The 13460-nt window shown below is 36.7% G+C and overlaps 2 pseudogenes; both read right to left on the bottom strand.

Annotated features, from left to right (window-relative positions):
- Positions 1-266: 266 nt before the first annotated feature.
- Positions 267-791, bottom strand: LOC141552577 (RNA polymerase II subunit A C-terminal domain phosphatase SSU72 pseudogene; annotated as a pseudogene).
- Positions 792-4926: 4135 nt separating this feature from the next.
- Positions 4927-5511, bottom strand: LOC141553119 (RNA polymerase II subunit A C-terminal domain phosphatase SSU72 pseudogene; annotated as a pseudogene).
- Positions 5512-13460: the final 7949 nt, after the last annotated feature.

Genomic DNA, 13460 nt, shown 5'->3' with positions numbered 1-13460 from the left:
AATCAGATTGTGTGGAGGACAATGTTCCTACTTTCCTCCTCCAATTCTGGTAACACTTCATGAGTCTTGGTTTTCACATCTTCTGTGTATACACTGACAGTATACACTGTCAGTGTATACACTGACAGGCTCCTACAATGGCTTTTAACTCTTTGTCCTGAATGTTCACATAAATCCCATGGAATGGCTGGTTTCTGGCTGGTATCCTGGTTTCTTGAGTAGACCTAGACTTTTTTCAAATCTGAAGAAAAAAGCGAGTTTGGGCATCAGTAAAAACAGAGTGTATGGAGCCAAGTCCTATCACTTGTGTCCTCTAATTTCAGTAACAGTTCATCTATCTCAGTTTCCAAGTCTTCCATCTGCTGTATACACTGATAGAGCTCACAGATGAGAAAGGCTCCTAGACTGGCTTCTTCATTGTCCTTAATTTCCACATTAATGACATGCACTGGCCTCAGACTCTCTTGATCTCTGGAAAATAAATGTTCTAGTACCTTGTCATAGACTCTCTCTTCACAGGTAAAGATGACATCAAACTCATCCCTGCAGTTTTGGAAGCTCTCTGGCCGGCGTTTGTTTTTCTTCTTTCTTTTCAACATGTTCAAAGCCCCATTCTTGGTATAGAGCTCTTGGTCCTTCTTAAAAAGATCATTGTACATCTGATGATAGGTCATTTTGTAATCATAAACAATAGGCTGGTGTGCTGTGGGTCCAGGTAGACTTACAGAATTTCCTTCTTCAATAGATCTGACTTGGAATCCTCTTTGTTTGAGGATATGGTGAGCCTCCATGCTCCGGTTCTGGTTACTAGAGCACACCACAGCCACTTTCAGGGGAGAAGAGGGCATGATAGTGATGAGAGCACCTGGATCTAGAAGGTTGGGGAAAGCAGCAGGGAAAAAGGAGGCGGTGGTAACCAGTGGACAGCTAAAGCTACAACCTCAGCTGGGCAAGCAGAATGGAGTTGCACCTGCAGCCAAGAAAAATAAATATGTACCTTTTGTTGAGACCTTCCTGACTGGAGGGACAAGGCTGGGGAAAGCAGCAGCTTGAAGAGACTAGCTTGAGACTTTCCTGACTGGAGGGACAAGGCTGGGGAAACCAACAGCTTGAGGAGCCTAGGCGATCCTTTGGAGACCTAAAGCCACAGCTTTGGCTGTAAGCAGAATGAAGCTGCACTTGCAGCCAGGCTATATATATAGTGCTTTGAGTTGACACCTTCCTGATCTCATTCTGAAAGACTGAAAATCTTAGGCCCCACCCAAGTGAAGAGTTGCTGAGGTGTCAAGCTGAGGTGTGAACTCAGGCTTCTTGAGTCAGTTGTGTTTATTATGATGTTATCACTTGCTGAGTCAAAGGATAGATTGTTCCTTGAAGGTTAACACTTTGCAACTTAGGTCCTTGTAACCTGGAGGCCAACAGACTCTGGCACTGAAAGACTTCTAAAAGATGAATTTTGATGAATCAGTTTGGGGTAGAAAACTAGAGAATGCATGATTAAACTTGAAATGCTTCAAGATGGGCATGATGTACTTCTTAGATCAGGTATTTTTAACAGAGCCCAGAGGAATTAGAATGTAAAAATTATTATGTTTCAATTTAATTTCTTTTTTTTTTATAATTTTATTGATTTAGATAATTGCTCTGAGATGATTTCCATAGACTTTAACAGACTGAAAAATGTGTCACAGAAAACCAAAAGGTTAAAAATTCTTGATTTAGATCTTTTGTGTACCCTAAATGATTTCCTTTCTATCAACAGATTTTCTAACAAGATTTCAACATCAAGTAGATGAGAGAAACAAGAGAAATTGCATTGACAGAACAATGTGCTCACATCAATAGGGATAAATGTTGTTGTTTGTATTTGGTTTTGGTTGTTTGTCCTTCATAATCAATGAATATCCTGGAAGTCATACAAGTGAGCTGCATTTAAGTGAGTTTTGAGGAGTGTCCAATCTCACTTTCTCTTCTAGAGCTGCATCTACCCAGTGGTATAGTATAGATCCATACAAAAGCAGATAACCCTGGAGGCTTGAAGTTATGTTGAGGTAATGACTTTGGCATCCAAGAAGTTTTCCAAGTCCAGCTCCCAAGGAAATTCAAGAAATGATGGTCTGGTATTTGTTTATTTATTTATTTATTTATTTTTTTTTTTTCAGAAATAAGTTGAATAAGATGAAATCGGTAATCTTTCAATGAGAATTCTTTCAATGACTATTTTACCTTCTAATTCTATTATCTCTAGGCAATTCTCTTTTATGATTTCCTGTAAAATAGTATCTAGGATCTTTTTTTATATATAATTTTCAGGAAGTCCAATAATGCTCAGATTATCTATCCTAGAACTATTTTGCAGGTCTGTTGTTTTTCCAAGTAGATATTTCCCATTTTTGCTATTTTTTTCCTTCTTTTAGGTTTTGTTTGACTGATTCTTGATGTCTCAATGAATCATTCATTTCTAGTTGTTCAGTTGATTTTTAATGAGTTATTTTCTTCATTTAGTTTTTTTTTAACTTCTTTTTGTATATGTCCAATTGAGTTTTTAAATGAGTTGCTTTGCTCTATGGGACTTCTTTTTTTTTTCCATTTCACTATTTTGTTTTGGTTTGGTTTTACAGAGTTATTTGGTACAGCCCTCCCTGCAAATTTTCCACCCTTGGAGACCACCCACTCCCTGTTCTGCTCAGTGTGCTAGCATATGGTTCTGCCTCTCTGCCTACTTTGGCCTGCTCCCACTGATCAGGACAAACTTTTTCTGGTAATCTTCTATTTCTGAGGCTGAATTTGGTAATTAGTAGTGAGGGTAGTAGGGAAGCTTAGAATGACATGTGTGCCTTCTCAAACGGGGAAAAATTTTTACATTTATGAGTTCTAATTAAGGCCTCATTTGAGAAACCCAGAGAAAATTGACTCAAATTTCAAGCCATTCTACAATTAACAAATGTTTAAAGATATGAACATACAATTTTCAGAAGAAGAAATTAAAAACATTTCTAACAATATGAAGATGTGCACTAAATCATTTTTGATCAAAGAAATCCTAATTAAGACAAGTCAGTTGTACCACTATATACCTATCAAACTAAAATGGCAGGAAAGATGATGATGAATGTGGCAGGGAAAGTGGGAAAACAGGGACAGTAATATATTCTGATGGATTTGTGAACTCTAGCCATTCTGGAGAACAATCCAAAACTATGCCCCAGGACTATCAAACTGTATATATTCTACATAGCTTTTAATTCAGGGTCTACTGGATCTCTTGGATCCTACTGGGACTGTATGCCAAAGTGAGCATAAAGTAGGGAAAAGACACACATATGTAAAAATATTTGTAGCAGTACTTTTTATGGTGGCAAGAAATTGGAAACTGAGTACATGCTCCAGTATCTTAGGATGGCTTAATAAATTATGGTATATAAATGTTAGGGAGTATTATTATTCAATAAGAAACCATCAGCAGCATGATTTCAGAGGCATGAAGAGATTTACATGAACTTATACTAAGTGAAGTAAGCAGAACCATTTCACACAGCAACAACAAGATTATCTGATGATTGATTCTGATGGACAATTCAACAGGAAGGTGATTCAGACCAGTTCAAATAGTCTGGTGAGAGCCATTAGCAACTAAAGAGAGTATTATGTGGCCATAGTGTAGATAACAGCATTGTATTTTCATGTGGTGGGGTGCTTGCTTACATTTTATTTTCTTTCTCAATATTCTTCCATTGTTAATCTGATTTGTCTTTTGCAGCATGATAATTGTGGACATATGTAGAGAAGAATTGCACATGTTTAACATAGATTCCATTGTATGTCATAGAGAGAGGGATTTGAGAGGTAGAAGGGGGGAAAAATTGGAACACAGTATTTTACACGTTTGAATGCTGAAAAGTATATATGAATGCATTTTGAAAATAAAAATCTTTAAAAATGAAATTAATTTAAAAAAAGAAATTGGTCTAATCAGTAATCATTATCAGAAAGGCAAAAAAAACCAATCAATAAGTGAAATATCCTTGTTGTTCATACTGTGGCTTTTAATTCAATTGCTACCTTACAAATTACAAAGGAATAAAATAATTAAATCTTTGTGTATGTGTGTATATATATGTAAGTATGTAAGAGGAGCAAAAACATTGGTATGGAAATAATTCAGTCAAGAAACATTTACATTTAAATGTTAATAATATATATTTAGATCTTTTTTTTTTTTTCCCTGAATATATCCCTTCTGTCTCATCTACCTCCAAATTCATCCCTGCTTACAAAGGATCCAGCTTCAGACAAAAGTACTATTTGACCCAAATATTGGTATGGCAGAGGGCAGCCTGGGGAGATTTTTTTTTTTTCTTTTTTTTCAGATTCCAAGTTTGCACAGAGTAATTATTTCATATAAGTCTTTCTATACTCCAGGAAATTACTTTTTTTTTTAAGAAAAGACACAGCTAAGGAAAGGAATAAGTTTATAAAATAGAAAATAAATATTTATTAAAAGAAAAAAAAAACATTACAATCAATAGCAGAGAAAAGTAAGATGATAAAAACAGGCAACATGAAGGGAATAAAAATTATTAAGGAAAGGAATATTGGAAATTGTTTTTCTGGAAGAGGAGAGAATCATCAAAAAATTTGACACAGGTGATAATTTCAAGCAAGAAGCAAAGCAATTTGAGCTTCAGTAAAATCAGATTGTGTGGAGAACAATCTTCCTACTTTCCTCCTCCAATTCTGGTAAGGTTTCATGAGTCTTGGTTTTCACATCTTCTGACTAGTGTATACACTGACAGGCTCCTCCAGTGGCTTTGAACTCTTTGTCCTGATTGTCCACATAAATCCCATGGATTGGCTGCAAAGTATCCTGGTTTCTAGAATAGACCTAGACTTCTTTCAACTTTGAAGAAAAAGCCAGTTTGGGCCTCAGTAAAAACAGAGTGTATGGAGCAAAGTCCTATCACTTGTGTCCTCTAATTTCAGTAACAGTTTATCTATCTCAGTTTCCAAGTCTTCCATCTGCTGTATATACTGACAGAGCTTACAGATGAGAAAAGCTCCTAGAGTGGCTTCTTCTTCATTGTCCTCAATGTCTACATTAATGATATGAACTGGCCTCAGACTCTTCTGATCTCTGAAAGTTAAATGTTCTAGTACCTTGTCATAGATTCTCTCTTCACAGGTAAAGATGAGATCAAACTCATCCCTGCAATTCTGGAACCTCTCTGGCCGGGGTTTGATTCTCTTATTTCTGCTCAACATGTTCAAAATCCCATTCTTTGTATAGAGCTCTTGGTCCTTCTTAACAAGATCATTGTACATCTGATGATAGGTCATTTTGTAATCATAGACATTAGGCTGGTCTGCTGTGGGTCCTGGAAGTTTTATATAATTTCCAGCTCCAAAAGATCTGACTCGGAATCCTCTTTTTTTGAGGATATGGTGAGCCTCCATGCTCCTGTTCTGGTTACTAGAGCACACCACAGCCACTTTCAGGGGAGAAGAGGGCATGATAGTAGTGAGAGCACCTGGAATGCCAAGCTTGGGGAAAGCAGCAGGAAAAAAGGAGGCTGTGGTAACCAGTGGGCACCTAAAGCTACAGCCTCAGCTGGGCGAGCAGAATGGAGCTGCCCCTGTAACCAGGCTGAATAAATAGGTACCTTTTGTTGAGACCTTCTTGACTGGAGGGACAAGGTTGGGAAAAGCAGCAGCTAAAAGGAGACTCAGGGAAGTAGTGGAGAGCTAAAGCCACAGCTTCAGCTGTAAGCAGAATGAAGCTGCACTTGCAGAGAGGCTGTATAAATAGTGCTTTGAGTTGACACCTTCCTTTTCTCATTCTGCAAGACTACAAAAGCTTAGGCCTCAAACAAATGAAGAGATGTTGAGGTGTGAAGTGTGAAGTGTGAACTCAGGCTGCTTGAGTCAATTGTGTTTGTTATGATGTTATCACTTGCTGACTCAAAGGATAGATTATTTCTTGAAAGTTAACACTTTGCAACTTTTGTCCTTGTAACCTGGAGGCCATCAGATTCTGGCACTGAAAGGCTTAGATCAGGTATTTTTAACAGTGCCCAGAGGAATTAGAATGTAAACCTTATGTTTCAATTTAATTTCTTTTTTTCTGTTTTTCTTTTCCTTTTTTTTTTTTTTTTTTTTTTTTAATTTTATAGATTTAGATAATTGCTCAGAGAAGATTTCCATAGACTTTAACAGACTGAAAAATGTGTCACAGAAAACCAAAAGGTTAAAAATTCTTGATTTAGATCTTCCATGTACCCTAAATGATTTCCTTTTTATCAACAGATTTTCTAACAAGATTTCAACACCAAGTAGATGAGAGAAACAAGAGAAATTGCATTGACAGAACAATGTGCTCACATCAATAGGGATAAATGTTGTTGTTTGTATTTGGTTTTGGTTGTTTGTCCTTCATAATCAATGAATATCCTGGAAGTCATACAAGTGAGCTGCATTTAAGTGAGTTTTGAGGAGTGTCCAATCTCACTTTCTCTTCTAGAACTACATCTACCCAGTGCTATAGTACAGATCCATACAAAAGCAGATAACCCTGGAGGTCTGAAGTTATGGTGAGGGAATGACTTTGGCATCTAAGAAGTTTTCCAAGTCTAGCTCCCAAGGAAATTCTAGAAATGATGGTCTGGTAGTTGTTTATTTGTTTTTGTTTTCAGAAATAAGTTGGATGAGATGACATGTGAGATCTTTCTCCTCCAGGAAAACAACTTGAAAGCTACTTCAGAAGAGGGACATCATTTTCCTTTGGTATAGGAACAGGAGTTAATGCATGGTCCTTAAATGAATCAATGATCATATGAAATATGGCTTCAATGGTTAGTGGTGGATGAGATAGAAGAGAACACTTAAGCCAGAAAAGTTTGCTTCTTTGCCTATGGCAAAATACAGGGAATCTCTTTGAATTCTCATGTCTTCAAAATCTTGGCTTTTCTTATTGAAGAAGCAATTGTGGACTCCTCAACTTCCATTTAATGAAGATCAGCTGGACACACTCACTCCCTTCCCATATGTCCTCCATTCCTACCAAACTGCCTCCAATTTGGCTTTCTTTGGTTTCTTTTGTTGCATTAATTTTGGATTTCTTCCACAATGAATAATTTATCATCACGCCCCTTACATGGTGCCTTCCCCCTTGCACCTTTTCTTTTGTTCTCCCATCTAGCCTGAAATTCCTATATTTTTGGTTTGCATTCTAGCCCTAGTATTTATCCACTGGTGTATAGTAGGTTATTAATAAATATTTATTTTCTCCTGAGATTCAATGTTATTTTTTCATGAACTCCATCATAGGAAACACACTATTATATTTCATTCCCAGACTTGTTTCTTGCTAACTGGAGGATCATAGATACTTTACTTAATCTTACTAGTTCTGTCTCTTTCTCTACAAATTTTATGTATTGTAAAAATTATTACATTCTGTTAGGTATAATAGTTTATGCTTTTGTAATTATTTTAAGAAGAATTTGCTGCATTAAAAATATATGTACATGTGATTCTATAATGTATGCAATTCATGTATATATCAAGAATTATCCAAAAAATCAGAAAATATCTCAATATTTATATCAATAAACTGAATCTTTAATCTGTGTATTTTTTATCCATCAGTTTGTTCCAATACTATTACTAAAACAATCATGTTCAGCTTTATTTATTTTTATATGTGCATGTGTGTTTATGCATGTGTGTACACAAAGTAATTTAATTCATAGATTGCATGAATTTGAGCAAATCATACCTGGTTTACAATGAAACCTCTAATTCTTACTAGCTGTATTCATATGGAAAACTTTGCGAAACTTTGAGCTTTCAAGTATAAAAATAAAATTTTTAGAACCAGCTAACCACTGTAATTCCCTATTGTTTCCATGTTTTTAACATTTCATTGAAATCATTTTATAAAATGATAAATGCCTACATATATATACATATACTCATGCTCTAGTGTAAAATGATCATAAGAATGATTCTCAACTATGCTAAATGTATTTGCATGTAAATTTGTCAAGGAAATGAAAATTTTTATACTTGGAATCTTCTCATTTGGGATCAAGAAGAGCTAGATTCATATTCTGCCAGCAATACTAGCATCTTATCACAGATAAAGCACCTCAAACCCTTTTAGCTTTCAGAATCATTTTATTCAGATGTTTATTAAAGTTTGTTTGTTTATTTTCTCTCCCCCCAGGCCAGGGCTATCATCACAGAACCTGTCCACATTTACATTTCTATATTGACACATTAAGTTGAAGATAAAATTCTGACAATAGGATCAATCAAATGTTGTTAGCACCAATTATTCCCAAATTATTATTATTTCTCCTTCTCCTTTTTCTCCTCTCCTTCACCTCTTCCCTTCCATCTCTCCTTCCTCACCCTCCTCCTGCTAGTTCTCCCCCTTCCCTTTCATTCCCCTTATGCTTTTCTTCCTCCTGCCCCTTATGCTTTTCTTCCTCCTGCCCCTCCCTCTCTTTGTGTTCTTTCTTTCTTCCCTTTTTCTATACTCCCCCAAACCTTTCCTGTTGTTTCTACTTACTCTTCCCTTCTTAGTCCTCCCCTTCTCTCCTTCTCCCCCTTCTTATCTTTGTCCCTATTTTCCCCAATCTCCTCAATTTCTTTTCTCCTCTCTTCTCCCCTGTTTCTTCTCTCTTTGCTTTCTTCTCTTCTTGTTCTCTTCTTTCCCTTCCTTCCTTTTCTTTTCCTTATCTTCCCCTCTACCTCTCCTTGTTGCTATCCTCCCTCTCTTTCTTCTTCCTCCCCTTCAACCATTTCCTTTTCTCTCTCTTCTCCTCTCTTTTGGATCTTCCCCCTAGCTTATATTTCTCTTACCCTTCCATTTCCTGTTTTTCATCTGCTCCTCCTTCTCTTCCATGTCCTGTCCTCCATTTCCTTTTTCTTCTCCTTCTCTTTTTTTCTCTTTTTACCTTCTCCTCCTACTCTTCTTCCTCCTCCTTTTTTTTTTTTTTTTTTTTTTTTAATATGGAAAGGAATATAAGCCTTACCAAAATGTCCTGTATTTAAATTTCCTTTATTTTTGTTGTTGTTGTTCTTTTTTTGCCATAAATTATTTAGCAAATGCAGCCCAGAGGTTGCACTAGGCCTTAAATCAGAAAGACCTAACATAAAATCTTAATATATGTGTAACTATGGGTAAGTCACTTAATAACTTTTTAAAAATTCTTATCTGCATCATGAAGATAGGAAAAATACACACTTTCCACTGTTATGGAATTATCAAATAAGATAATAATTAAAAAGTGCCTAGCACAGTAAATGTGTGATATAAATGTTAATAACATTAATATTATTTTTAATCTTAGAGAATGTCTTTTTAAAGTATTTGAACATATGTGTTAAAATTTTGCAAACTTGAATTAAAAGATTGTTGTGCCTCTAAAATTGAAAATATCAAAAAGAGGAGACAATAAATGGATCATTTTGTTTCTCTCTTCATCCATGGTTTCATGAATTTTATTTTTATAAAGAATTTACATATGACAACTATGACTGGCCTAGCAGTACCAGACTAAAAACTATATTATAAAACAGTCGTCATAAAAACTATTTGTAACTGTTTAAGAAATACAGTAGTGGATCAAAACAATAGGTTAGGTTGACAGGAGAAAATATTCAATATCCATAGCAATTTAGTGTTTGACAAAACCAAAGATCCCAGATTTGGTGATAATTCTTTGTGATAACAACCCTCCCCCCTCAATTTTACCATTTTGGGTGGAGAGATGGGGGGGAAGGGCAGTGACACCATAAGCACCACCCAAGAAGCTTTGTCCACACCCTATGACACAATTACAAAAGACAGTAATTAAAGCTAAAATTATGGGAAAACTGGAATTAGTTGTAGAAGGTTGGAACTCTGGAAAAGTATATTTGAAACAAGGTGTTAACTCAGTGGAATTAATGGCTTTCTAATTCACATATATCTAGTACGATATAATGATATAATCACTTTAGTTTGATAAAATGACATAATCACTCTACATTGGCTAATATTTGGTATTCTGTAATGATGTAATTGTAATAGGGTACTTCAACTAGGGACAAAGTCAGCCTCAGATAGAGGCTAGTTGAAACTGATGAGAGAAAGGAAAGGGGGAACCCTGTTGATCGATGCAAATATAGTAAAATACTCCCAAGTGGCACAAAATTAATTTACAGGCCCCAAAACCTAGATTGATAAATACAAGGTTTATTGTAGGAATTTGGAAGTAAAGTTCAGTTAGAAAAATGCCAGGGCCAGAGGTGGCCACTGGGAGGGCAGGATCCCTTATATGGCCAAAAGGATACCATGTGTTGGGAGAAAGGGCTCCTGCAAAGAGAGAGCTCCAACTTGGCTTCTTTATGCCTAAAAGGAGATTGTGGATGGTACCCCAAGTTTTTCGAGGGCTTGTCAGATAAGAAACTTTTTGTGGAGGCTGAGAAAACACAAGCCAGCTCAGATGGGGTGGGGGCTGGGCACAGATATTCAGCCATGGGGCTTGGGAAAACAGAAATGAATCTTAAAGGGACCTCAATCCTTATCAAAACTGACAATTTGTCAAACTACTGAGGAGACTGAGTCAGTCTAAGACTGGGTCAGACTATGACAGAAAGCTAGCCTAAACATTACATTTTCATGATCAAACATGGGGTTCTAGATGAAGTCCTAAAGAAATAAGCTCCATTTTAATCAGAAATGCAGGGCCTTAGAAAGCAGGCCACATACTAATGGGCTTATATTACAAAGAAATACAAAAGAGGGGAAAGGGACCTGTATGTGCCAAAATGTTTGTGGCAGCCCTTTTTGTAGTGGCTAGGAACTGGAAAATGAATGGATGTCCATCAATTGGAGAATGGTTGGGTAAATTATGGTATACAAATGTTATGGAATATTATTGCTCTATAAGAAATGACTAGCAGGATGAATACAGAGAGGTTTGGAGAGACTTACATGAAGTAATGCTGAGTGAAATGAGCAGAACCAGAAGATCACTATACACTTCAACAACAATACTGTATGAAGATATATTCTCATGGAAGTGGATATCTTCAACAGAAAGAAGATCCAACTCACTTCCAGCTGATCAGTGATAGACAGAAATAACTACACCCAGAGAAGGAATACTGGGGATTGAATGTAAACTGTTAGCACTACTGTCTTTCTACCCAGGTTACTTATACCTTCAGAATCCAATTCTCAAAGTGCAATAAGAAAATTGGATTTACACACATATAGTGTATTTAGGTTATACTGTAACACATTTAATATGTATGGGATTGCCTGTCATCTAGGGGAGGGAGTGGAGTAAGAAAGGGGAAAATTTGGAAAAATGAATACATGGGATAATGTTAAAAGAAAAAACTTAGTCATGCATATGTACTGTCAAAAATGTTTTTTATAATTATAAAATTAATTTAAAAAAGAAAGAAAGAAAGAAAGCAGGCCACAAATCAGCTTGACTGATTGTAATGCCCAAGAAACTAAGGAAGATAGAGATTTAGAGAGTATTCAATTCAGAATTTATCAAATGGAGAGATTTACTGGGACCAAGGATCTATGGCTGTTCCCAGGGCTGAATGAGACTATCATCTCAAAGAATCCAGCACAGATATCAGATACACAAGATTCTTTATAGGGTAATAAGAACAATTTCATAATGAGGGAGGTACCTGGATGGGGCTGAAGTAATGGGGGGAGGCACCTAGAATGACATAATGGGAAGTACTGGAGAGGCTCCTGATATTCTAATGATATCTAATGGATAAAGACCTTTATCCCAACAAACTTGAAGAGGGAATAAGGATAGCCTAAGGTCTAAGATATAAGACCTTTATCCTAACCTTAAAAGGGAATGGTTATAACCTAAGGCAAAGTAACTGAATAGGACAATTAGGGAAACTGGGTCAGGACATTAAAAGAGAACTTTGGCACAACATTCCATACTTTCTCTCTTCTAACTATTCAAATCTTTGAATTACCTTCCTCTAGAAGGTCTTAATTTTGACCAATCCTATGTGAAGTAAACCAAACAAAAACCAAAATAAAGCTAGAACAATGCAAGGACTTATGGCAAGGGTAAGTCTTTCCCTGTTAACCCCAGAGTTAATTAGCAATACACAAAGCTCCTTATTACAATCATGTCAGGTCCTCTGCAGTTGGGAAGCATATGGACAGTTCACTGTGAGTTAGGTCTGTGGTCATTTGTGCATTTGACTCAGCCTCTGCTTACAGAGCTATCATAGTGCCCATTCAGAGGAGCAAACCTCTCCAGGGGAGAAGGGTAAAGTTTGGAGTAACTCTACCTGTTCCTGCCAAGAGGAAGAGACAGGGCTGCAGAAAGGATCAGAATTCTGAGCAGATTATGATTTAAAGAGAACAGCCAGACATGGAAGTGTGAGGAGAAAGAAGAAGTGGGGATGGTCCTGATAAATCCTAGGATTAGACAATGGTGCTCCTTTAGATGAGATCAAAAGTCTGTGTGGCACAGTACACACAAATACCTTTTATACATGGGCTATGATGCACAATTCTCCAGAGAGACTTGTCAATGCTTTCCATGTGGTAAAATAGTGCATCTGAAAGCTCAATGTTGGCAGAGAAGACAGAGTGGGAGAACAAGACCCAAAACCCTATGTCCAAAATGCAACAGAGCCTTCTATTTGGCATCAGAATGTAGACTGATTCAGGGAAACAGTATGAGGGGCCCAGCCCCAGGCCCCAAGGCAAAAAAACAAACAAACAAACAAAAAAAAAAAACACTTGGAGCATTGATGGCAGCTAATGTTATACCCAGAGAGTCTTTATAGCAATAGCTGTCTTCCAGAAGCCAGGAGTCTCTTTTGCCTCAGGCCATAAAGTCTATTCCTGCCTTTTGAAGTGAAGTGAACAAGGTAGGTGTTTGGAATTGATTAATGGGCAGAGTTGATGATATCATTGCCTCTCCTACTCCTGCTCCTCTTCCCCCCAAGCCCACAAAGATGGAGTTGAGGGAGAAGGGTAAGGAATTGGAAAATTCCCCAAATAAGAATGATCCACATTAGGCCAAATTAAAGTCCAAATCAAGTTTTGCACATGAAAAGAACTAACCCTCTTCTCAAAGGCCTCATACTCAATAGATGCCCTAAGGCATTAATTCACAAGATAAACCAGCAGAAAGCTAAGGAGAATTTCTCCAGCTGATCTCCACAAGACTTCATCAGCTTTTTTCTTGTTAATTTTTTTTTCCCTTCTCAGTTTCAGCCATTGGGCTGAACTTGTTCTGTTCTAGCTGTTATCACCTAGCTTTCTCTGGTTTCTCTATCTTACCCTGTAAGTCAACTTATAATTCTATTAACTATTTTTAAATGGTTTGTTATGCGATTTTTCATTCTACCTCTAACTCAACTTTTAACTGTTGTATATTATACTTTATATTCTCAATCATCTC

The sequence above is a fragment of the Sminthopsis crassicaudata genome, chromosome 2 (genome assembly GCF_048593235.1).
Source record: "Sminthopsis crassicaudata isolate SCR6 chromosome 2, ASM4859323v1, whole genome shotgun sequence".
In the NCBI taxonomy this organism is placed as follows: Eukaryota; Metazoa; Chordata; class Mammalia; order Dasyuromorphia; family Dasyuridae; genus Sminthopsis; species Sminthopsis crassicaudata.
This window is presented reverse-complemented; position numbering and strand designations above follow the sequence as displayed.